We start from the raw sequence: 26,814 nt of genomic DNA on the forward strand, positions 1-26,814 counted from the left end.
TAAATTTTAAATCTTTTCATGATATTTATGTAATCTTATTACTATATTTAAAGTAGGTTAACAAACATAATATAAAAATTCAGCATAGCCCACAAGGTCCATTAAAATTCAGCCTTTGTCTGATCTGTACTCTACATTGATTGTTGACTCCTAGAAAACATGCTTGTCCACTGCAGGGGACATGCAGCTGATCCTTGATCCTGTTACATTTTTCATTTGCACTTTGATGCATTTACATCTACTGATGTCTCCTCTTCAACTGGTAAATTTACAAAGAGGAGGAAGGGAAAATGAATAACATCTCTTAGACATTTCCTGTATGCCTGGAAATAGTTATAATTATTCCTGTATCTCTTTATACTCACAAAATTTGTGAGTGGAACGTTCTAATTTTCACACCAGACATGTCTCAAGTTGTGAGATGTTAGGAATCCATCCAAAGTCATACAACTGGCAAGTAGCCCAAATTTGGATTTTATAATATACATGTGTCGTAACCCAAAGCCCACTTCCTTCCATTCAGTACTATTTTGCTTCTCATTTTAAGAACTCAAAGCAGTCTGCTTGCCAGCTTAGACTTCTCTAATTATCTGTACTTCAAATACATATATTACTGGGCATCACTTATTTTTCATGTATTATACTGTGGGTGTCAATATTTGTACCCACTCACTGATGATTTTATAAGCTCCTTGAGAAATCATGTAGAATCAATGTTTATGCATTCAGTAGTTAGCACAGAGCTGGGCACAGAGTGGATGTAATAATAGTGAATGCTAGTTGAATGAATGAATGAATGGAATGGATATGGAAGGACGGATGGATGGATGGATGGATGGGTGACATTTGATCACACAGAACTGTCTATTTTCTTATTTTCCTTTCTATTTTAGTTATATTATACCTTTCAGAATAAAATTCTATTGTAATGTATATATCATCTAAAATGGTTTAGAGAGGTTTTTATTTTAATTGAAGATATAGTAGTACAGTTGTGTGAGTGATAGCATACCTCTTCAAGAAATAAATTCTATTCTTTTTAAAGATATATACTGAAGAGTTTGCATAGAAATTGTTTCCAAGCTATAAAATTATTTACTGCTGCAGCAAAGAGAAAACAAAATCAATTTTCCTCTAAAAATTTATGAGTGGTCTAGATAGAGTGTTAGCTAATACATCTCAAGGAGATCTTTCAATAGACCCGTCCTGCTGCTGTATTTCTTTTGAACTACATTCTACATTTCCTAATCAGCTATATCCAGACATTAAAGTCAAATTTATGATAAAAATAGGAAAGTCTAAAGTCATTGAGTTCCATTGGTTTGAATAAAAGAACTTGAAGACAAAATTGTTCAACAGTTGATTTTTCTCATTAATTGTCTTATTTCATTTTTTTATAAGTCAGAAATAGAATTGGATTTTTCACATTTTATTCTGCAAAGTCTAAGGTAAGCGAAGTTTCCTGCCTAACTAGCATCAGAAACAAATTTTAAAAATCTCATTATCAGTAGCCTGCATTTTCAGCACACTCATTTTAGTACATTTGAATTTAGGAAAAAGAAAGAAGAATTTATTTTATCATCACCAAACCTCTCACATTAGAAATTTGTTCTGGATTATATTTTGACACTAACAGGTTAAAAATGTTAGAACAAATTATTCCTGATTTTTAAATTGTGAATGAGGATAATTCACCAAAAGGAAACAAACTGTAAGTGTTGAATTAGAATCAATATATTTTGTAATTAAAAATATTCAACATTTGGCCATTTTGTCCTAGATAAAATTAGCATTTGAATTGATGTATTCAGAAAAGCAACTTTCCCTCTCAATGTGGGTGGGCATCATACAATTCTTTGAAGGCCTAAATAGTTGGGGAAGGAGGAATTCACCCTTTCCTGCCTGAAATGCTTGAGCTGGAACATACATCTTGCCTGCCCTTGGTGCTCCTGGTTCTCAGGCCTTTGGACTTGGACTGAAGTCCAAGTACATACCACTGGCTTTCTTGGTCTCTAGTTCATACACAGACAATTAGTGGGACGTCCTGGCCTCCACAGTGATATGACAATTACTCATAAGGAATCTCTTCATATCTATCTATTACCTATTTATCTATTATCTATCATCTAACTATTATCTATGTATTATCTATCTAGAATCTACCTATTATATCTAATCCATCTATCTATCTATCTATCTATCTATCATCATCTTTCTATATCCCCCATTTTTCCTATTTCTCTGCAGAACTCTGATTAAAATTGGACCCATTCTTATGTAGAAGATCACCATGTAAAACAGATGAATGCTAAGCTGCTCTGTTTGAAGCAAAGACAGGGAATGGAGACCTGTCCAATCACCCCTGTCCCAAATGGAGCCCTAGAAGTCCCTTAACTCTACAGACCACAGTTTAAAACCACCTATTAACTCCTAACATTTTCTCCTAAAGTTGTGAAGATGGGGACTGAGAGAAGTTGGGCAAGACTGAAATAAGGGACTTACTTATGTAATAGCTAAGTCAAGCTTCTGTGGTTTAGGTTCCAATTTGACAACTTTAAAAAGAAAAACTAAATAAAATTTTCAGTGGAAATAAAAAAAAAAAGTAGAAGCATGGGAATTATACAACTGTGTAATAAGGTAAGAATTTTAGGAAGGGAAGAGAGGTCACATTTCCTTCCAATTCTCAATACAGAGAACTTCGCTTAGTATGAAGAATTAAGGCAACTCATTTCCCATTCTCTGCCACAAAACATAGTATAATTTAATATGCTCTAAGTCATTTGTAAAAATGTTAAGGGTATAAGAAGTATGTTTTAAAACCACATGAGTGAGGCACAATCTATTCCTGCCCACTGCTGGCCTCAGTGCAAATGCACACATGATAGATAGAGTCTATTTGCTTTGGCAGGTTATTTTATGAAGAGAAGGCCTGTTCTTCCTCTCACTGCCTCTTCAAGGTAGTATTCTATTTTCTTCATTCTTCCATATATGTGCAGATGCCCCAGAATGTTCTTTTGTTTGTTTGTTTTGTTTTGTTGCTTGTTTGCTTTGTTTTTGTTTTTGTTACTTGACCAAAAACAGAATATGAGGATTTATTTTGGCCTCATTGTTCACTTACATACTGTCAGCCTCCCTATCCAAGTCCATGGGACACTTCCCAATGCAGGGTTCAACTTTGCTATATAAAAATGGACTGTTTCTTGTTTTTAGAACCTGGTCCTCTCATATTCTGAATGGTTGGAAAGAATGAAAATTTATAACTGGATGAAATGCTGGAAGAACTCTTTATTGCCAAGACCCTAACAAAACTTTTGCTTATTATAAGCTGTTTCTATCTCCAGGAGAGCAACTGCCCATTGTTCCCTTTTACTTCTTGCCAGTTGTCTTCTTGGTGTTTCACACTCTTTGAAGTTAAAAAGGAAAACTTCTCAGGAGGAGGAAGATTCAAAGTAGCAGCATTTAGGAAATGCCCCCACCCCCACTCCAGTCAGATGATGGCACAATGGCATTCAATGTTGGGAGTGAGGTGGGTAACAGCTTGTCCAATATGCAACATGTTACAGAATGTGAACTTGGGAAATGGGACCGAAGAGTGGGGAAACAATTAAGGTACATCCTACTAACTTTCCAGGGAAATGGGCGTACGTTAGTCCTACTGTTTTCCTTTTTTTTTTTTTTTTTTTTTTTTGCCTTTAGACTGAAGGTGAATAGAAATACCTCTCAAATTCTGGTAGTAAAATTACAGCTGTGTTTAATTTTCAGAAATGTGATTCCTCACCTCTGTCATCTTCATAGTATTTTGACAGAGATGTCGGAAAGACGCCATCAAGAGGTGCTTTCCAAATGCCATTTTAAACCATTATCACAACGCTCTTTTGATAAAGGATGGGCAGAAGAGGAATGTTCTATGCTCAGCTCCAGAGGATTTTATTTCCCTCTTATGTAAACCACTTCATGTCAGAATAAGAGTTTATATAAAATTAATGTGGTATATATACCAAGCCTAAATGACTTAATTTTGGATATATAGACATTTTCAATGATTAAATATTAGTATGTAGAAATTGAAGGGCCTCTCAGGAATGACAGAGCTCCCAACCCTCCTTTATGTTTTGTCTAAAGCAGGATTTAAAGGTTTTTAATAGACTTTAGAAGGGCTAGAAATCTCCATATATACAGTCTTGCCTGCCCTGATTTATTGGTGGATTTCCTGTGGAATTTTTATACGACACTTGATTTCCCCTGCAGAGCTTGTTAACTCCTGATTGGGTAATGTAAATTTCCAGCCAAGATTAAGCACAAACAAAGCCAAAATTCATTTATTTTAATAAGGGAAATTGAGGTTCTGAAGGTCTGGTGTTTCCTTTTTCAAATAAACCAGTCTGTCAGGTAATTCTTTTAAAAATATTTGCTGGAGAAAAAAAAAAAAAGCTAAAATTCCTATTAAAGTTTTCAAATGAATACTGGTCCTATGGGCAAGTATTCTATTTGAGTCTCTTCCTTCCCCCTTCCCCTTTTCTTGGCTGATAGGATAAACTGGTAGGAGAAATATTTCTATTTTTCCTCAGGCCTTGGAAGTTACCATCTCAAATGCCTGGCTATACTCCTTCTCAACACAGAAACGGCATTTCTGCTGTCCTTTAGCAGATGAACATGAATTTTCTAGCCAGAGAGAAACCAATGATATACTTGTATTGGAAATTGTATAGGCTCTTTCCACAATTTTTCCATCATTTATGTCTCAGAAAATGACTGTTCTAGAGAGTGTGAGGGACTTTCTTTAGAGTGGTGATGACATGTGACAGAAGAGACCACTGTCAGCAGAGATATCAAGAAGAGAGACTTGATGGTAGTACAAGATTCACTAAGAATGGAGGAGGAGAATAAAAAAGAAATGAATATTCCAGATTTCCTGGCTTGAGTGAATTGATGACAGATTTACAGATGGGAAATACATGAAGAGGAATAGATTGTTGGTTGAAAAGCGAGAAGGTTAATAAACCAGTATTTGGATATGTTGAATTTAAGATACCTTTGGGACATCTCAGAGGTCATGCTGACATTTTGAAATATATATCAGGAGTATGGTAGATTGTCTCAAGATATAGTTATACATTTTGAAAGAGTTTACAGAAAAGTTTATTGAAAATTCTGATATCAAAGTTGTAATGTGCACTTTACCTTGTTTTCTCCTATAATCCTTGCACGTAAATGCCTGTATTGCTCAATATGTATTTCTGAATAAATACATGAATCAATGAATGAATTGAAATAATATTATTAAAGAGAGAAAGAGTTATGTTGGGGTGAATGAAGATACAGTAAATATTTTAAGTTTGGAAATCTTACTTATCTGCTTAAAATTCTCTATAGTCATTCATTCAGCAAGTCCAATTCTTTTAACTCCTTAAGTTTCCTGACAATTTTGTATCAGTCAGAAATTGCCATAACGCAGCATAACAAACCATTTCAATGCTCAGTGTCTCAAAACTAATTTCTTATTTTTGCTCCCATGACTTCCTTTGGTTGGGGTTCATTTGGCATAGACCGGACTTATCTGGGCTCAGCTTCAGGCTATCGCTGAATCCAGTTTTTCTCATGCGTTTCTCATCCTCATACAGAACAATAGCTAAGCTTCTCATACCAGAAGCATGGGAGGCAAAGCCTTACCCTCCAAGCACATTCCAAAGCTGCTTGCATCCTGCTCATATTGCCTTAAAAAGTCACATGACTGGATCCAAAACTAAGGAGCAGAGAATCCCCATTCCCCACAAGGAATATGGAAAGGGATACATATTTTTCAGCAATAGCACTATGTACCACATTAGCCAACATTGAAGTTTTATGGTCTTCCTAACATGTTAGGTCAGTGAATTGCCTACTGGGTAACTTTCCTTGAATGTACAATGTCATTCCTAAGAGGTGCCACTTTTCATGTACTCTTGCCAAAGGATTCGCATCACCTTATAATTTCTACAATTTATAGGAGGTCTCTGGCTAGGAAACAGAAATGTTTATATACTTCAAACTTTTCTTAGCAATCAATCACCAGACCTTTTCAAATTTCCCTTATTTCTCTTTGGTTCTCCTGTTCTGTTGCATTTCAGCTGTCCCCAGCATACTGATGCCCTTCCTCACTCCTCCTGATGTAACCACCCGAATGAGGTCCAGAGTCAAGTCATCCTCTATTCAAATAAGCCTAAATGTAAATTCCACTTGCCTGTTAAAGTGTACTTTCTTTGTGTCAAACATCTATCTAAACATCAGTTGGCTATTTTCTTAACACAGCAAATATCTATTGAGCCATCCCAAGTACCACATACATGGCCATATGCAAGGATAAAATAATAAACAAATTTTGAGTTTTAGTCTCTTCCTTTCCCCTTTCCCTTTTCATGCAGCTTTATGCTAGTGGGATCAGAGGGAAAATATACATAAAAGTAATCTGAGAAACATCTAAAGAAAAGTCTTAGAAATTTTTTAAGTACACTGCAGCAAACCGAAGGGGATGAGGACAGACAATTGGGTGTCCCTTTTGAAATGGGTGCCAGGAAGTCTTCTCTGAACAGGGGACATTTGAATTAATACCTGAGTAGTAGGAAAATGTTAAAAACTCAAAATCAATGGGAAGAACATCTGTTCAGTGTGGTAGAGGGAAAAGAAAGGGATTGGTAAGTGAAATTGCAGAAAGACAGGAAGGAAAGCATTTATGGGCTTGAGGCCAAGGAAACAAGATTGAGATTCCATTCTAAGAGTTATGGAAACACAATGAAGACTTTTAAAGATTGTGACTTGCTTTTTTTTTTTTTTTTTAAGTGCAATTTGGCTATATTTTGGAGAATTCATTGGTCAGAGGTAGTCAAAATAGGAAGAAGAAACTAAAATTATGCAGTCAAGGTAACAGTATGAGCAGAATAAGCCAAAATCATCTTCATCACCACCATCATCATGGTCACCATCATTATCATCCTTATCAAGTTATGCCTTATATTTTGGATTGTTTTGTTTTGTAAAGGGGAGAAATCAAGAGATTTATTTAGGCATGCTATGTTTGAATCCAAATGGAGCTGACAAAAAGTTGAAGTAAAAGTTCTGAAAATCTGTCAAGAGACCAAGGTTATTAATGGCAACTTTATCAATCTTATAAATATTGCATTATAATTTCATTTCAAGGTATGAAGACATCTTGGATTAAGTGAGGTCCAGTAACTTGTTAAGTCAGAGGTATGGAGGAGGGCTAGAATTGGTTCGTAGGCAATTAATTTCCATATAGTGCTGACCTCTTAATTGGTCTTCTTCTGTAATTAACCTGGTGTAGGTAGTTAATATATCCAGGAAACAAAACAAAACAAACACCAGGTAAAGCAGAGAGCAGCTGTCCACAAAGGCTTAACAATTCTCCTTGAGTCTGTCCATACACTATGTACCAAATGGGTACCCTACTACTGCTCTACCCAAAGTAGCAACTCTGGGCAATCAATGGCCTTTCTCACACCCAACTAAATGCTCTCACATTTCCCTTTACTTAAAGATCCTATTTCTGGGCGCTCCTGGGTGGCTCAGTGGGTTAAAACCTCTGCCTTCGGCTCGGGTCAGATCCCAGGGTCCTGGGATCGAGCCCCGCGTCGGGCTCTCTGCTCCTCGGGGAGCCTGCCTCCTCCTCTGTCTCTCTCTGCCTGCCACTTGTGATTTCTCTCTCTCTCTGTCAAATAAATAAAATCTTTAAAAAAAAAAAGATCCTATTTCTGCTCTTCTGTGATTCGCTTTCTCCAATTTCACTCATTCTTCAGGGTTTTGAGTATGTTAGTCCATGGAACCTTTTTCCCCCCTTAAATTTTCCTTAGTTCATATCTCACCATATCTTATTTCTGTACCATAAAATTTGATACTTTTATATTGTCTTATGTCTATTTAATGGTTCTTGAGTTCTCAAGTGGTTCTTCTTTTGAGCCAGACCATATTCCTTTTGTGGGTTCTCATATCCTATTCAATAAAACATATTAATGAGAAATGTAAGCTTTGGAAATAGAAAGATCAAAGTTCAGGTTCCAGCCCCATGTTTTATCAGATTTGGACCTTTGACTAATTATTTAGTGTTTCTAAGCTCTCAGTTTCTTTTCTTGTAACGTAGTCCATATTGGTTCTATTTCATAATGATGTTGTGGGCATGATATGAGATTTAATATGTAAAAGCTTCTCTTACAATGAAATGTACACTGTAAATTCTCAATAAATATTGGATTCTCTTATTTTCTTCTCCTTCACATCTACCAATGTATTGAGATCACAATAGGGGCCACCACCTGCTATGTGGACATAAGAAGGAAAAATATAATTGGTTATGAATTTCTATACTAAAGTTTTTTGTTTGTTTGTTTTTCCATTTGCAATACCCCACTGTGACTCACTTGATTTTCTGAAATGTCCTTCTTAATCAAAATGCTGCGAGGCCTACAATTTTGCAAATTGAAGTGGATTAAAATTAGTTTTGTTGCAGAATTTCGTGACACCCTCAACCCCCACCTGGAAATAATTGGAGACACCCTGGGGCATCACAGACCTGGGCTCAGGAATCACCACTCTTCACTTGAGTTTTTATGAGAACTAAATTGACAGCGGCAGTTCATTAAGGGAACGTGATTGAATGTGCATGGCTTGCTGATAAACTTGTAAGTACTTGGGGAACCAAGAAAAATGCCTTCCTTTTCCCCAAAGAGGTTGAGCTGAAAAGGTCAAAGTATAGGTGTGTGTGTGCTTGTGTGTTTAAGAAAAATTAATTTGAAGTAAGATGCTTAGACATCCAGTTCTAATTAGAAGTCAGTCAATATCAGGACAGACATTTAGAGACCTACTTAGTACTTTTTACTTCTTTCTATCATACAACATCTAAAAGTAAGAAAATCAAACCCCCACTATGCATGTAGTGCCCTAGGTTGTACATAATTCAAAAGAAGGAGGAAAAGAAAAAAAAAAAGGGGGGAGGGGGGAGAGCTGGAAGGAGTGAGTACCATGAGGTGTGTACAGAACTCCCATGAATTAAGGAGGAGACTCCTCCTCCATATTCGAATGCTGGGGGTGGGGTGAAGAAAGAGGCTGTTAGACCTGAGCTGGACAGCTGCACATTGTGGATTCTTGAGAAAGCGCTATCTCCCTAAATCCCACTGGCCTGTACAAAGGGTGGAGGCCTGTAGTATTTATAGACGATGTATGCCTTAGTTTACTAGAATTTGGATTGCGTACTACCACTGCCTTTTCCAGGACTTGTATTTGGAAATGGATAATCTTTCTCAGCACACCCAGCCAAGGAAAGAACTCAGTAGAATTACTCTACATTCTTTGAGCATTTAAAGGTTATTCTATGGATATGGCCATGCTCATTAGCAAATGATCTGCACACTAATCCCTCAGCCCAGAGGGCTCACAACAAGGGGAGATCTCATTAAGAAGTCCTTTGACATTCATTCCCCTCCTCTCTTCTTTTCATCTGCTCACTTCATCCTGAGAAAAGCATGTGCCCCACCAGATCTGCCTCCTTTGGCCAGCGGCCTAAATTCAGGGAAGTCAGCCACACAGGAAATCTGGATTCAGGGGAAGAAGAAGCCTCCTTTTCAAGGCCTTAGGGACCCTTTCAGTACTAATTACAGCAAAGTGTGAAGCAGGCATCAAATCCCGGAGCCCGTGAGGATGGGTCAAGGGCCAAAGCTGCAGGGGCCTCTGCTCTTGTGTTTTCTGAAATATTTTTCATTTTACTGTTTTCTCTCCCATATTCTCCATGAGGACCCTTATGCAAGTCAAACCATGAGACAAAATATAGTTTGAAAAATGGATTCATTGTTACAAAGACATACAACCTAACAGGGTATGTAATATTATTACTAATAGCTAATATTTATGGATTCCTAAATCACGGAAAAGCAATCTGTATTCTCCAATTTGATCCTCATGGCAATTCAGAGGTGCTTTTGATTTTATTGAAATTAAAAAAAAAGTTGGCTTATGAAAATAAGTAACCTGTCCAAAGCCAGGAAGTGGGAAAATTAGGTTCTAAATCTCAAAGTATATTATTCATGGTTTGTGCCCTTCCCACCATACTAGACAGATAGATAGATAGATACATAGATGGATAGATACATACATACATAGATACATAGGCATATAGGCAGATATAGGTATGATTATAAACACAAGGGCATCGATTGATAGATACATAGATACATAGGCAGGTAGACAGATATAGGTATGATTATAAACACAAGGGCATTTTTTTTTTCTTTTGGAGACAAACCTCATATTTTATTTCAGAATTTTTAGATGGATATTGTATTCATTCATTCACCAATTCATCATTCATTCCATCAGTCAACAAATATCTTTTAACATCTACTCTCTCCTGAGAATTAATTAATTATTTCATTGAGGTATAATTGACAAGTACAATTATAATAATGTCAGGAGTTTATAATAATGTCAGGAGTAAACATAATAATTTATTCTCATACACTATGAAATGATTACCACAATAAGTCTAGTTACAATCTGTCATCATACAAAGTTAATTTTTTTTTTTTCCCAGTGATGAGAACTTTTAAGATTTACTCTCTTGGCAGTTTTCAAGCATGTACATTACATTCCCATAACTTATTTATTTTTTAATTGGAAATTTGTACTTCTTGACTCCATTCACTCATTTTGCCTACCCATCTAATTCCTCTCTCTCCTAGCAAGCACTGCTTTGTTCTCTGTATCTATGAATTTTGTTTTGTTTGTTCATTTGTTTTATGTTTTAGATTCCACATATAAGTGAGAATAGATGGTATTAGTCTTTCTTTGTCTGACTTATTTCCCTTAGCATAATACCCTTTGGTTCATCTATGTTGTCACAAATGACAAGATTTATTTTTTATGGCTGAACAATATCCCATTGTCTATATATATCACCTCATATATTTTTAAGATTGTATTGATTTATTTGAGAGACAGAGAGCATGAGCAGGAGGGAAAGGACAGAGGGAGGAGGAGAAACAGTCTCCCCACTGAGCAGAAATACCACTACGGGGCTCAATCTCAGGACCCTGAGATCATGACTTGAGCTGAAGACAAATGTGCTTAACAGACTGAGCAACCCAGGCACCCACACATCATTAAAAAAAAAAAAAAAAAAAAAAGATTTATTATTTGAGAGAGAAAGAGTATGAGCAGTTGGAGAGACACAGAGAGACAGAATCTCAAGCAGACTTCTCAGGGCTCAATATCACAATCCTGAGATCATGACTGGAGTCAAACCCAAGAGGTACATGTTCAACCAAGGTGAGCTATCCAGACTCCCTTATAGTAAGTACCTTAAGTATCTCATGTTTCATCCATTCATCCCTTGATGTACACTGACATTGTATCCATATCTTATGTATTTAAAGAATACTTTGATGATATATCTTTTTGTATTAGTGTTTACATTTTCTGCAAATAAATACTTAGTAATGGAATTTCTAGATAATACTGTAGTTTTATTTTCAGTTTTTTGAAGAACCTCAACACTGTTTTCCACAGTGGCTACAATTTACATTCCCACCAACAGTACATGAAGGTTCCTTTTTTTTTTTTTTTTAAAGATTTTATTTATTTATTTGAAGAGAGAGATCACAAGTAGGCAGAGAGCTAGGCAGAGAGAGAAGGGGAAGCAGGCTCTCCGCTGAGCAGGGGCTCGATCCCAGGACACTGAAATCATGACCTGAGCCTAAGGCAGCGGCTTAATCCACTGAGCCACCCAGGCGCCCCTGAAGGTTCCTTTTTTAACACATCCCTGCCAACACTTGTTATTCTTTGTCTTTTTGATAATATCCATTTAAACAGGTATGTGGTGAGATCTCCTTGTGGCTTTGATTTGCATTTCCCTGAAGATTAGTGATGTTGAGCATCTTTTCATGTGCCTGTTGGCCATCTGTATGTCTTTAAAAAATAACAGCTATTCAGGGGCACCTAGCTGTCTTAGTTGGAAGAACATGCAACTCATGATCTCAGGGTCATGAGTTGAAGCCCCATGTTGGGGCTTAGAACAACAATAACAAACAAACAAGCAAATAAACTTTAAAAAGGTGAAAAGATGTCTATTCATATCTTCTTCCCATTTTTAAATTGGATTTGTTTTTGTGCTATTAAGTTGTATGAATTCTTTATATATTTTAGCTATTAACCTTTTATTAGATACACAATTTGCAAATATTTTCTTCCATATGATATGTTACCTTTTCATTTTGTTGATGGCTTCCTAAACTGTACCAAAAAAGTTGGCTTTAAAAGATCCTTGTCATCCTGGGGGAAGATCTTATATGCTGAAAACCTTCCCTGAAGTCAGAATGTGGGATTTTGGGGGCGCTTTCATTCTGGTCATTTCTATTGTGGATCAGCTTTCCTCCTGCACCTAAGGATGCATCTTATTGATAATGTTGACACCAGCTCTCAATTGATTCTCCTCTGATATGCAACCTTTGATAGTGATTTGTCCTCTCCTTAGTGTTCATTACCTTTGGTCTGGTTTCCTTTTAATAAGCGAAATGTAATTAAACTTGGAGGCATTGCTTGAATTCCATTCCCCGGTGCCTTAAACTTTCTCTTCCAAATCAATTTAATCACAGAAAATGTCGAAGTTAAAATAGATATTGGAGGGGGAAAAGGCATATAGTAAGATTGAGTTCCAAGGTTCTGGGTGGTTTTTGGCATGGTCAAAGAGCTGATAGTGTATATGAGGTTGGGGTGTGGGTAGAATAGAGTTCACTGAATAAAAAATGAGTGTGTGGTTCTGTCCAAGAATCTGGGAGTTCAGGTTTGGAAGTTCACAGGGGATCAACTCACTTACTTGAATTTTAGTGTTTCTGTGGAGACTCTGTCACACCTAGTTTTGCTGTAAATGTTATCTGTTCATTGTGCTTTTGCAACCTAGCTGCCCTATGTATTTTCTCTGGTATTTGGAGAATTTGAAACTATTATTTTCTTCCACCCCATGATTCCCACAGGGGCTTTAAGTGGTGCTATACTCCTTGTCTTTCACTTTGGATCCAGACCACTTTCTTTCCCTCCTCCCTACAACCTGGAATCCTTTGAAACACACAAAATCAGATCATTCTACTCACTATCTCGGAATTAGCTTCCTCTCATTCATTAAATATTTCAGTCATTCGATCCCTATATAGTATAGTGCTCAACCATTGTTCCTTAGTAGAAAATTCAACATTCACAAAAAGCATTTATTCAACACCCTGGTTTCCTGAGTCCCTGAACTCATTCTTAGATTAGCCTACTATTTCCGACCCCAGGGACATATTCTCCTGGTCATATCTGAGACATTACTAATAACTGCATCATTTACAAAGTCGCTGTTTCAAATTAGAACTCTCCTATAACTACTCTCCACCTTTCTATCTCACTATTCTATTACCTTAATCCACAAGGATTTGGAGGTTCTTGAAACCTCCAATACCATCTACCACAATAACTCTTCACTGAACATGCCCTTTGTGTTTTCATTATCATCCTTAAATAATTTAGGAGGCAGAGCCCATTTAGTTCACTCCCTTGAATATGCTGGTGCTGGAATATAGTAAGGATTGTATGAAGGTTAGACTATATGTTGTCCACCATTTTTAGAGGGAATTCCATATTCAAAGGCCTAAGGTGGGCTCAGTCGGTTAAAGCCTCTGCCTTCTGGCTCGGGTCATGATCTCAGAGTCCTAGGATCGAGCCCCCCTTCGGGCTCTCTGCTCAGCAGGGAGCCTGCTTCCTCCTCTCTCTCTGCCTGCCTCTCTGCCTGCTTGTGATCTCTCTCTGTCAAATAAAAAACAAAAGCCTAAGGTGGAAGAAGGGGACAATTTTAGGGAAAAAAGTATTGGTATTTTAAAGGTTAAACTGTGTGAAATAAGTGTTAGGTTGGGCACGTACACAGAGACCAAGTAATAAGAGCTTTTCAAAGCCAGGCCAAATAACTTGTTTGTTTACTTGGGCAATAAGAGACAATTAAAAGTTAATGAATTAGGGGTGGTATTCTGGGTTGCCTTAATTTGCTAGGACTGCTGTAGGAAAATACCATAAACTGAACGGCTTAAACAACAGACACTCATTATCTTTCTGCTTTAGAGGTTGGGAGTCTGAGATCAAGGTGTTGATAGGACCATGTTCCTTGTGTAGGTGCTAGAGAAGGATCTGTTCAAGGACAGTCTCTTAGTTTCTGACAGTTTCTTGTGGTAGCATAACTCCATTTTTCTCACGACATTTTCCTCATGTGTGTGTCTCTATGTCTAAATTTCCCTTTTTTATAAGGACAGCAACATTGGATTAGGGACCAACCCTACTCCAGTATGAACTCATCTTCACTTAACTGGTCACATCTGCAATGATCCCAATTCTAAACAAGGTTGTGTTCTGAGGTATGGGGGTAAAGACTTCAACATAAGAATTCTGGAGAACATTATACAACCCACAGTATGGATTTCATATACAGTATTTTTAACATCATATGTGACTTCAAATGCCACCTCACCAAAGAGAACCCTGCTTTCTCCTATCACCAGGAAAAAAAAAAAAAATCCTCCATGGGGCCCTCTGTAGATTTTCTTTTTCTGTAAATGACCTCATTAAGAAATGGAGCAATGATTACAATGTAATGTGCAGCCGCTGTTCACTAAGAAGACCCACATAGCAAGAGAGGAAGATCCAGAGCAGAACTCAGAGACAGAGGCTGGACCTCTTTATTCCCATGGATGATGCTGGAAAAGGCCTCTGTTGTCATGTCTGGTCGCATTCACCAAAGTTAGGCCAAGAGAAGTCAAAGTAATTTAGATTCAATCTTCTCTCAGAAATGAAATGAACAGAAGTTTTATTAAAAGGAAATGAAGAGGAAATTGAACTTTCATATTTCATTGTGCAATTGTGATGACAAAAAACAATATTCGTGAACAGAAGTTTGAAAGATTGTTATTTATATGTCTTTTCTCCCCCCTCTGGATTCACCTATACTCTACTTGCTCTTGTCAAAATAGGGGACAAGGCATTTTTACTTTCCCCTTAAGAGCTTAGTCATAGTAATAGAATGGCTAGTGTAAGCTAATGTACTCTGTATAATTTTAAACAATTTTTACTTTCTAATAGAACAAATTTACTTAAAGTGTTTAATAGTGGAAGATGGAATAAAAGTCAAAATTTATTTTTTGTGTCATTATTAGCTACAACTTAGATAAAATATATGTATTTGGTCTTTGTTATCTTTTCTGAGGGAAGACTATATTAGAACATGGCTATAGCAAGTAAAATCATAAAGCGATTAGAAATTGGTTTAGCAAATTTCCTATTGAGAAATCAGAACATGTATTTTTAGGATTTCATTTCTATTTAGTGGTGTGATTCTATATAAAGATAGTATGACTGAAATAGGGCTTGCTATGACTGAATTATTTAAGGGAAAGGGGGTGTTGCTTCCTTCATTTGAGCCACTCTGGGCACTAAAATGTTGACTTTGATGGTCAGGTGAAGCCTCAAGGTGAGGAATCTGTAATACAATCTTGAGGATTCCTTAATATGAGACTTCATGAATCTGTAATGGATCTACTGAGAATAGCTGAAAGCCTATTTAGAAATGGGCACTAGAAACTGCTTCCTGTGTATACTTAAAAAAAAAATTAGCCCCTTTCTCCATGGCACTTAATGTGTCCTAAGATCTCTCTCCTGTTCCTTCTCACCATGGAGCTGGCTATAATTCTTAACCAATGAAGGATGTATATAGTGAGGAATGTAACATCAGACCAGGCTGTGATAAGAAGTAACTCTAGCCATGAGGGGTTAACTCAACAGATATTTTTCACTCATCCTACCAGCCCTACATAGGAGAATAGAAGGCTCTGCTCCATGCAGTCTTTCCGAGATCAAGTCTGACAGGACTTGTACAGTCTGAGAGCTGAATCTTGAGTCATAGCAGCAAAGGAAGAAAGATGCTAGAGATTTGTGCATGACATTTTGCTGTCATATCTCCCAAGTCACACATATCAGTTTTAATCACATTGATGGGCCAGAATTAGTAACATGCAAAAAGCTTAGAAATCTTGGGAATGTTTGGTGAGTTGCAACATGGGTCCAGGTTTTATTATTATATGTCAAGTCCCATCTCACATGGCCCTCCAACTCCATAGCCTGAACTATAGTGCTGCTGCTGTCTAACTTATCTCTTACTGGCTGGAAATGCTTGGAACGAGTGAATGAAAGCTGGACCACCATGTGGGATAAGGTCAGAGGTTACAGAAAGGAAAATGGGAAAGAGCCTACGTCTGACACAGTTATGATTTGGAAGGTTATTCAGGAGTCATATCAATTCTTTGACTTTTTCAACCATAAGTTTATTATGTCTTCAATTCTTTGTCCTTTTTGTTATAATATTCAAAGCCCTTGGCTCTATATCTATAATAAGAAAAGTAGAATAATACCGCGGTGGAAGTACAGATCTTTTGAGGAAGAATCAAAGAAAGTTTAGAGAACCCTAACGGGTGATATTTGTGGTCTTCTAACTAATTAAAGTGTTGTTTCTGGTAAAGGTGCTGCCTCCAGAATGGCTCTAAAAATTCAGAGGAGCCAGAAAAGAGGAATGGTTTTTCATTAAAGCAGAAAAGACTAAAGTCATAAGTAGAAGAGCTTCTATTCTTGAATATGAAAGAAAATTGAAGCTGGTTAGCAGTGGAAAGGGTTGGAGGAATACACATCCCTGAGAACAGAGGCCCTGGAATTAAGAGCTGGATGGGTCTTTCCAAGTCAGCTAGTCCCTCTCCTTAATTTCGTTAGAATGTAAACACCAGAAGGATAAACTTCATAGGATAAATTTCATTAATAGGTATTCCTGGAAGATAGTGTTCTGTGGATAATTAAGTTTAGGAAATGCTGCTTAAACAAAGCTAAGGAGATAAGTAAGCCATAGGGCTTCTTCTAGTCTTTAATAAGATAATACACATAGTAACTCTCTAAGAGAGGGGATATAATAAGAAACATTTCTTCAAGATTTGACCATGGTGCATGTTTTTTGTCAAAATGATCTCAGGGGCAAAATGTGTATGTAGGAATGTTGACATAAACAGTCATTTCTTCTTGAGAATTTAAACACTAATGCTCTTGCGAGAAAAGGGATGCTCTTATAATCTTTTTGACTTCATCACTGCCGGCAGTTTAAATACTCAGGCCCAGGAATAGTTTCCTGAGACGTAGACATAATCTCCTATTATGACTTATCAGTTCTTTGCTTTCTTAGTTGGTCTTTGGGTTCACAATGGGAATTTATACCTTGTGGAAAATGCCACATTCAACTTAACCTCTGCTCTTGTCTGCATTGAGGTTCATCCATTCTCTACACATGCATATGGAGGAGTGTGACTGTTCTTACTGGTGCCTTTGGAACTCGGTTGCTCCTTGGTTCCCTTTACACAAGGATGGTTTGGTATTTAGGCAAAACTAAGCTGATGATAAGCATGTAAACACCTCTCAGAAAGCCTTCTATTGTAGCACCTGCCCTGAAAGCCCATAAGTCTTATTTCTCCTTCCACAAGAGTGGTGGGGTCAAATCTCAAACAAAGCAAAACAAAACAGAAACTATCTATCTGTATTTATATCTCTATCTCTATCTATCTATATCTATATATCTCCACTTTTCAGCTCTGCAATTCCTCATTGGCACCTGCTGATCATTCATGGCCCTGACAGAAGACACTGAATGGATACAAAGGGATTGACATTTTCAAGTTAAGAATACATAGATAACGACTCACAATGAACATCGTATTGCTCCCAGACAGTGGTTGATTTTCTTTGATGGCTTTGAACAGTACAAAACTGCAACAGGGACTGCTGTTCTGACTCGCTCACTTAGAGATTTCGTTTTTTGGGCTGCGGAAAGCAGGATAAGTTTTAGCTAAAATTAAAATTCAATAAAGGTCAGTTCTCTAGGCTATGAAAGAGAAATCAGAGCATAAGAATAGCTGAGTGGATCCCATCAAGCTGACCTAGAGCAGTTGATAATAATGATTTTCAAGGCAGGGCAAGAGGAGACCAATGACTTTTGTAAAGAAAATGGTGAAACAGTTTGAAAAAAGAGGAACAAGGGAAAATGAATATCCTTTGTTAACATAATTAAATATCTTTCTTGCTGGGATCATTGCTAGAGTAATTGTCCATAGTACTTCCATTTTTATTAAAGGAGCCTACATTCTATTAGTGGTAAGTTAGGTTATATTAATGGCATTAGGGACTTTCAAATATATTTCAGTACCACTTCTCACAGGAATGATTTTTGAATCCATTTGGAGAACAGAAATAGACCAAATCATTTTTTTTGCATTTATTAAAAAGTTGAAAATTGGGCTGGAATTTGAATGTCAACCCATCTTACCCGGGTCTATTTGGATCTGTTAACCAGAATCACTAAATCCTTTCATGTAGCACTGAAGTATTGAGATGCACATGGTGGGTTTTTGTTCTGTAGTTTTGGTTTTGGGTTTGGTTTTGAGTGCCCGGATGTGAAACAAAGGTACACTTACAGGTGTGAGCACATGCGTGACACATTTGTGGTATGATACAGAAAGAGTTTAAGTTTCCTCAATATTTCCTTATGAATGACAATTTAACCTAAAATATCTACACTCTATGGAGATATAGTGGAGAACTGACAAGCTATATTTTTAAGGGCATATATATTTTTAATAAATTGGAATAATCTTGGGAATAATAAAAATGATGAGACTACTAATAAATCTAAATTTTCTCATTTTAATCCTTTACCATATTTCTCTGAAGCGAGTATTACCCTATTCGCTCACAAATTAAAAATATGAGGCATTATTTAAACTTTCTTTGAAAATTCATAAGAATCTACTAAGACTTTAAATCTGCACTCTGGATATGATTTTTCATTGTGTGAGTGAGTAAAGGCATGAATCCCACATATAGTGAGACTGACTAAAGCTTCCTGTTTAGATTGAAAATGGATGCTCTGATACCTGTGGCATTTCGTGATGATGCAGGTTAGTTCCTGCACCCAGCAGAGTGGTGCTTGTTTAATGTTTTCTCGTATGTCATGGGTACACAGTCGTTGGAATATTGGGTTAACTTTCAGGTTATTTTATCAAGGACATTAAAAGCAAGCTGCCGCACAAAGCAGGAGCCCACATAGCAGAACTGGGTATGTCTTCCTCGGGCACTCAGAGCAGCTAAAGCCATCAGTCAGGGGCTGACAAATCTGTCTCCTCAAGGTGGGTTTAAGGAACCAGAGAAGCACAGATTGCTGCACCACAACCTTTTATACTTTGGTTTTATTCACCACCCCTAATATTTTATGGGGAGCCAGAGACGTCCACCTTCCAGAGCCAAACTCAGGGTCAGCCTCAGCAGGAGGGCACATATCCTGGAACATGACATTTAGCCCTTGCTTTGCAGCACCCTGGAATCCCACTGCCTTGCATGCTCCGTCCTCCATACCCTCCTATGGCATTTATCATCCCACGGGAAGATAATTTCCATGAGACAGGGCTTGCTTTTCCTGCTTGTTTTTCTACTAAATCCCTGCTCCTTAGAAGAATGCCTGGCACGGAGTGGGGATTCAACTTCAATTTCAACCAAAAGAAGGAATCTTCAACTCACTAGCTAGAACTGTGGGCACACCCAAGTTTCCTCCTTTTGGAACAAACACAACAGAACTTACTGGGGTCTTCTGACCTTGCCATCATTCCTCTCACTCTGGATTTTAGCTGCTTCCTATGTATGGAAATATAGTCCTTTTACCTTTCTCCAAGTCTGAACTTAAAACTTACCATACTCCTACCAAGGTATATAATTAAATTTTTCTCTGTATCCTCAGACTGTAATTCTTTCTTTTTCTAATTTGTACCAGTAAGAAAACCCCGAACAAATTACATTTCTTCTTTCAAAAGCACCATTGCAATTTTAGTTTGAAACAGTGACCAAAAGACAAAAAGAAATATATTCCTATATTTTTCATGTTTATTTTTTCTCCTCATAAAAGTAACATATTGGTCTTGTAGAAATTATAGATAGTAGAAAGATAAACATTCCACATGATTATATCTTCTAGGGATTTTGTGTGACTGTGTTTTATATCCTTTCCTCCTTTGCCAAAACATACATGTGAGTGCACACACACACATACAAATGAACACACACAAGTACACACAGGCCACTGCATATGTCTTTTTGTAAATTGCTTGTTTGCTCCCCCACAAAATATTTTATGGTGCAAATTTTCTCCTAAGAGCTCCACAACCTAAGAGGTTGTGATGTGAACTTGGCCTATTCCAAACACAAAGCAACAATGGATACAATATTACAAAAGTTGGTGAATGGCAGCCAGGGTGATAAATCTATGAGCAGATAGGTAGAAGGAACAATAAATGGGGTGGGAAAAAGCCTTGTTTTTAGAAACTCATCTAGAACATGGGATGCCAGAGGCTTCCACAAAAGACACCACTTTCTCTTCAAGAGAGTTTAGAGTTCATAATTACAGACCTGAAGAAGAAACAATATTCTTGGCAAGAAAGTCAGCATACACAACAAACAGGAACATGAACACCAGTGTTGTACCTAACACGTTTGTCACATACCACATTGCTTTCTCTTTTTTACAGCCCCTCCTCTATACCACAAAATTATTCTCAGTAATAGGTATGCAGTGTCATGTTAATAATACTGGCTAGCAAAGAAATGCAGACAATGAAAATGCCTTTCATTGAACATTTTATATGAAATCAATCCCATAAAAAATAAAAGAAATTTAATAATGCATAAAGTGAAAAAAGTAATGGATTGATAGTATTCGAGTACATTAATGTCTTTTTTTAATGAAGAGGGGAAATGCACTCAAAGAAATACTTCCCAGACAGAGCTCTCCAAGGTTCACAGAACAATTTGACATGGAATGTAAAATTGATGTGACTTAAGTTTTCTATCTGTGTCTTTACAATCACTGTTCTATCCTTATTTAGTTTCAAACCTCGGGTTCACACTCAGGAATGTAAAGAACCACAGGACTGAAGATTACATTCCACCAAAAGAGAAAAAACAAGTATTCTGAACTTATGAGCTTACTTTCTAAGCAAATACATGTAGCTGAGGTCATGTAATTGGAGATCTACATGTATCTGAATTTATCCCAGTATTTCCTGTTTAGAATTTATAGAAATAGTTATTTCAAGGATATGGCTTATGATAAAGGTAAAAAAAAAAAAAAACCTGCAATAAAAATACTGACAGTTAACTTATATTCCCCTCTAACATTTGATCAAAATAAATAGAGAAAAACTTTCACAATTATGAAGAGAAATTGGCAAATCCATTTTTACAGAAAACTCATATCAAATTGCCATGTCTTAAAATGACTAATTAAGAAGCTGAATCCAATAAGATGCTGAAACAAATAATGCATGAATACATTTCTTTTATAAACCTACAAAAATTAAAAAAAAATACTAAGCTGCAGAGAATGTCTTAATAAGCAGGAAATTAGAAATCAATAAGAGAATATTTTTAGAAAAGTGTATTTTTGGAAGTATAAAGAAATACATAAATGAAAATTAGAATTTTTTCAATCACAAGAAAATATCACATAATAAAATTTGCATACTGCAGCTACTGCAATTTCTAGAGGGAAATATATAGCCTTAAATGTGAACTAGGAAGGAGAAATAAAAAAATTAATGACAAACTTTCAACTCAAGATAGTAATTATAGAACATTAGTCTAAATTTCAAATAGCAAGGGAAGAGTACAGTAAGTATATAAGAAGAATATTAGTTAACTTTTAAAAAGAAACAATAGGAGGAGGAGTCAAGATGGCAGAGAAGTAGCAGGCTGAGACTACTTCAGCTAGCCGGAGATCAGCTAGATAGCTTATCTAAAGATTGCAAACACCTGAAAATCCATCGGCAGATCGAAGAGAAGAAGAACAGCAATTCTGGAAACAGAAAAACAACTACTTTCTGAAAGGTAGGACCGGCAGAGAAGTGAATCCAAAGCGACGGGAAGATAGACCGCGGGGGGAGGGGCCGGCTGCCGGCAAGCGGCGGAGCAACCACGCACAAAATCAGGACTTTTAAAAGTCTGTTCTGCTGAGGGACATCGCTCCAGAGGCTAAACCGGGGCGAAGCCCACGCGGGGTCAGCATGGCCTCAGGTCCCGCAGGGTCACAGAAGGATCGGGGGTGTCTGAGTGTCGCAGAGCTTGCGGGTATTGGAACGGGAAAACCGGCTACAGAGACAGAGCCCACAGTAAGCTCACAGCTCGGTGTTACCTTGAACCGGTCGCGGGCTCGGTGAGATCGGAGCGCGGCCGGAGGTCAGGCAGACGGGAGTAACTGGGAGCTGTTCTCTGAGGGCACAATGAGGAGTGGGGCTCTGGGCTCTCGGCTCCTCCGGGCCAGAGACCAGGAGGCCGCCATTTGTATTCCCGTCCTCCGGAACTCTACGGAAAGCGCTCAGGGAACAAAAGCTCCTGAAAGCAAACCGGAGCGGATTACTCACCCCGGCCCCGGGTAAGGGCGGTGAAATTCCGCCTGGGGCAAAGACACTTCAGAATCACTACAACAGGCCCCTCCCCCAGAAGATCAACAAGAAATCCAGCCGAGACCAAGTTCACCTACCAAGGAGTACGGTTTCAATACCCAGGAGAGCAGCAGAATTCCAGAGGAGGAGAAAGCAAAGCACGGAACTCATGGCTTTTTCCCTGTGATTTTTTTTAGTCTTGGAGATAATTTAATTTTTTTCTTTTTCATTTTTTGTTTTTTTTCTCGCTTCTGGTAAATATTTTTTTTAACTTTTACCTTTTTCTTTTTTAACGTTTTTAACTAGTTTATACAACATATATATTTTTTCTTTTTTATACTTTTCTTTATTCATTTTCTTTTTTTTAATTCTTTTTCATTTTTTTTTCTTTTTTTTTTCTTTCTTCCTTTTTGAACCCCTTTTTATCCCCTTTCTCCCCCCTCACGATTTGGGATCTCTTCTAACTTGGTTAAAGCATATTTTCCTGGGGTTGTTGCCACCCTTTTAGTATTTTACTTGCTCCTTCATATACTCTTATCTGGACAAAATGACAAGACGGAAAAATTCAACACAAAAAAAAAGAACAAGAGGCAGTACCGAAGGCTAGGGACCTAATCAATACAGATATTGGTAATATGTAAGATCTAGAGTTCAGAATGACAATTCTCAAGGTTCTAGCCGGGCTCGAAAAAGGCATGGAAGATATTAGAGAAACCCTCTCAAGAGATATAAAAGCCCTTTCTGGGGAAATAAAAGAACTAAAATCTAACCAAGTTGAAATAAAAAAAGCTATTAATGAGGTGCAATCAAAAATGGAGGCTCTCACTGCTAGGATAAATGAGGCAGAAGAAAGCATTAGTGATGTAGAAGACCAAATGACAGAGAATAAAGAAGCTGAGCAAAAGAGGGACAAACAGCTACTGGACCATGAGGGGAGAATTCGAGAGATAAGTGACACCATAAGAGGAAACAACATTAGAATAATTGGGATTCCAGAAGAAGAAGAAAGAGAGAGGGGAGCAGAAGATATACTGGAGAGAATTATTGGGGAGAATTTCCCCAATATGGCAAAGGGAACGAGCATCAAAATTCAGGAGGTTCAGAGAACGCCCCTCAAAATCAATAAGAATAGGCCCACACCCCGTCACCTAATAGTAAACTTTACAAGTCTCAGTGACAAAGAGAAAATCCTGAAAGCAGCCCGGGAAAAGAAGTCTGTAAAATACAGTGGTAAAAATATTAGATGGGCAGCTGACTTATCCACAGAGACCTGGCAGGCCAGAAAGAGCTGGCATGATATATTCAGAGCACTAAACGAGAAAAACATGCAGCCAAGAATACTATATCCAGCTAGGCTATCATTGAAAATAGAAGGAGAGATTAAAAGCTTCCAGGACAAACAAAAACTAAAAGAATTTGCAAACACCAAACCAGCTCTACAGGAAATATTGAAAGGGGTCCTCTAAGCAAAGAGAGAGCCTACAAGTGGTAGATCAGAAAGGAACAGAGACCATATACAGTAACAGTCACCTTACAGGCAATACAATGGCACTAAATTCATATCTCTCAATAGTTACCCTGAATGTTAATGGGCTAAATGCCCCTGCTAAAAGACACAGGGTATCAGAATGGATAAAAAAACAAAACCCATCTATATGTTGCCTCCAAGAAACTCATTTTAAGCCCGAAGACACCTCCAGATTTAAAGTGAGGGGGTGGAAAAGAATTTACCATGCTAATGGACATCAGAAGAAAGCAGGAGTGGCAATCCTTATATCAGATCAATTAGATTTTAAGCCAAAATTATAATAAGAGATGAGGAAGGACACTATATCATACTCAAAGGGTCTGTCCAACAATAAGATTTAACAATTTTAAATATCTATGTCCCCAACAAGGGAGCAGACAACTATATAAACCAATTAATAACAAAATAAAAGAAACACATCAACAATGATACAATAATAGTAGGGGACGTTAACACTCCCCTCACTGAAATGGACAGATCATCCAAGCAAAAGATCAGCAAGGAAATAAAGGCCTGGACCAGATGGACATCACAGATATATTCAGAACATTTCATCTCAATGCAACAGAATACACATTCTTCTCTAGTGCACATGGAACATTCTCCAGAATAGATCACATCCTCGGTCCTAAATCAGGTCTCAACTGGTATCAAAAGAGTGGGATCATTCCCTGCATATTTTCAGACCACAATGCTCTAAAGCTAGAACTCTAACCACAAAAGGAAGTTTGAAAAGAACCCACATACATGGAGACTAAACAGCATCCTTCTAAAGAATGAATGGGTCAACCGGGAAATTAAAGAGGAATTGAAAAAAATCATGGAAACAAATGACAATGAAAATACAACGGTTCAAAATCTGTGGGACACAACAAAGGCAGTCCTGAGAGGAAAATATATAGCGGTACAAGCCTTTCTCAAGAAACAAGAAAGGTCTCAGGTACACAACCTAACCCTAAACCTAAAGGAGCTGGAGAAAGAACAAGAAAGAAACCCTAAGCCCAGCAGGAGAAGAGAAATCATAAAGATCAGAGCAGAAATCAATGAAATAGAAACCAAAAAGACAATAGAGCAAATCAACAGAACTAGGAGCTGGTTCTTTGAAAGAATTAATAAAATTGATAAATCCCTGGCCAGACTTATCAAAAAGAAAAAAGAAAGGACCCAAATAAATAAAATCATGAATGAAAGAGGAGAGATCACAACTAACACCAAAGAAATACAAACTATTATAAGAACATACTATGGAGCAACTCTACGCCAATAAATTTGACAATCTGGAAGAAATGGATGCATTCCTAGAAACATATAAACTACCACAACTGAACCAGGAAGAAGTAGAAAGCCTGAACAGACCCATAACCAGTAAGGAGATTGAAACAGTCATTAAAAATCTCCAAAAAAACAAAAGCCCAGGGCCAGACGGCTTCCCAGGGGAATTCTACCAAACATTTAAAGAAGAACTAATTCCTATTCTCCTGAAACTGTTCCAAAAAATAGAAATGGAAGGAAAAGTTCCAAACTCATTTTATGAGGCCAGCATCACCTTGATCCCAAAACCAGACAAGGATCCCATCAAAAAAGACAGCTATAGACCAATATCCTTGATGAACACAGATGTGAAAATACTCAACAAAATACTAGCCAATAGGATTCAACAGTACATTAAAAGGATTATTCACCGCGACCAAGTGGAATTTATTCCAGGGCTGCAAGTTTGGTTCAACATCCACAAATCAGTCAATGTGATACAACACATCAATAAAAGAAAGAACAAGAACCATATGATACTCTCAATAGATGCTGAAAAAGCATTTGACAAAGTACAGCATCCCTTCCTGATCAAAACTCTTCAAAGTGTAGGGATAGAGGGGACATACCTCAATATCATCAAAGCCATCTATGAAAAACCCACCGCAAATATCATTCTCAATGGAGAAAAACTGAAAGCTTTTCCACTAAGGTCAGGAACACGGCAGGGATGTCCATTATCACCACTGCTATTCAACATAGTACTAGAGGTCCTAGCCTCAACAATCAGACAACAAAAGGAAATTAAAGGCATCCAAATCGGCAAAGAAGAAGTCAAATTATCACTCTTTGTGGATTATATGATACTATATGTGGAAAACCCAAAAGACTCCACTCCAAAACTGCTAGAACTTATACAGGAATTCAGTAAAGTGTCAGGATATAAAATCAATGCACAGAAATCAGTTGCATTTCTCTAGACCAACAGCAAGATAGAAGAAAGAGAAATTAAGGAGTCAATCCCATTTACAATTGCACCCAAAACCATAAGATACCTAGGAATAAACCTAACCAAAGAGGCACAGAATCTATACTCAGAAAACTATAAAGTACTCATGAAAGAAATTGAGGAAGATACAAAGAAATGGAAAAATGTTCCATGCTCCTGTATTGGAAGTATAAATATTGTGAAAATGTCTATGCTACCTAAAGCAATCTACACATTTAATGCAATTCCTATCAAAGTACCATCCATCTTTTTCAAAGAAACGGAACAAATAATTCTAAAATTTATATGGAACCAGAAAAGACCTCGAATAGCCAAAGGGATATTGAAAAAGAAAGCCAACGTTGGTGGCATCACAATTCCAGACTTCAAGCTCTATTACAAAGCTGTCATCATCAAGACAGCATGGTACTGGCACAAAAACAGACACATAGATCAATGGAACAGAATAGAGAGCCCAG

The sequence above is a fragment of the Mustela nivalis genome (genome assembly GCF_964662115.1).
Source record: "Mustela nivalis genome assembly, chromosome: 18".
Taxonomy (NCBI): Eukaryota; Metazoa; Chordata; class Mammalia; order Carnivora; family Mustelidae; genus Mustela; species Mustela nivalis.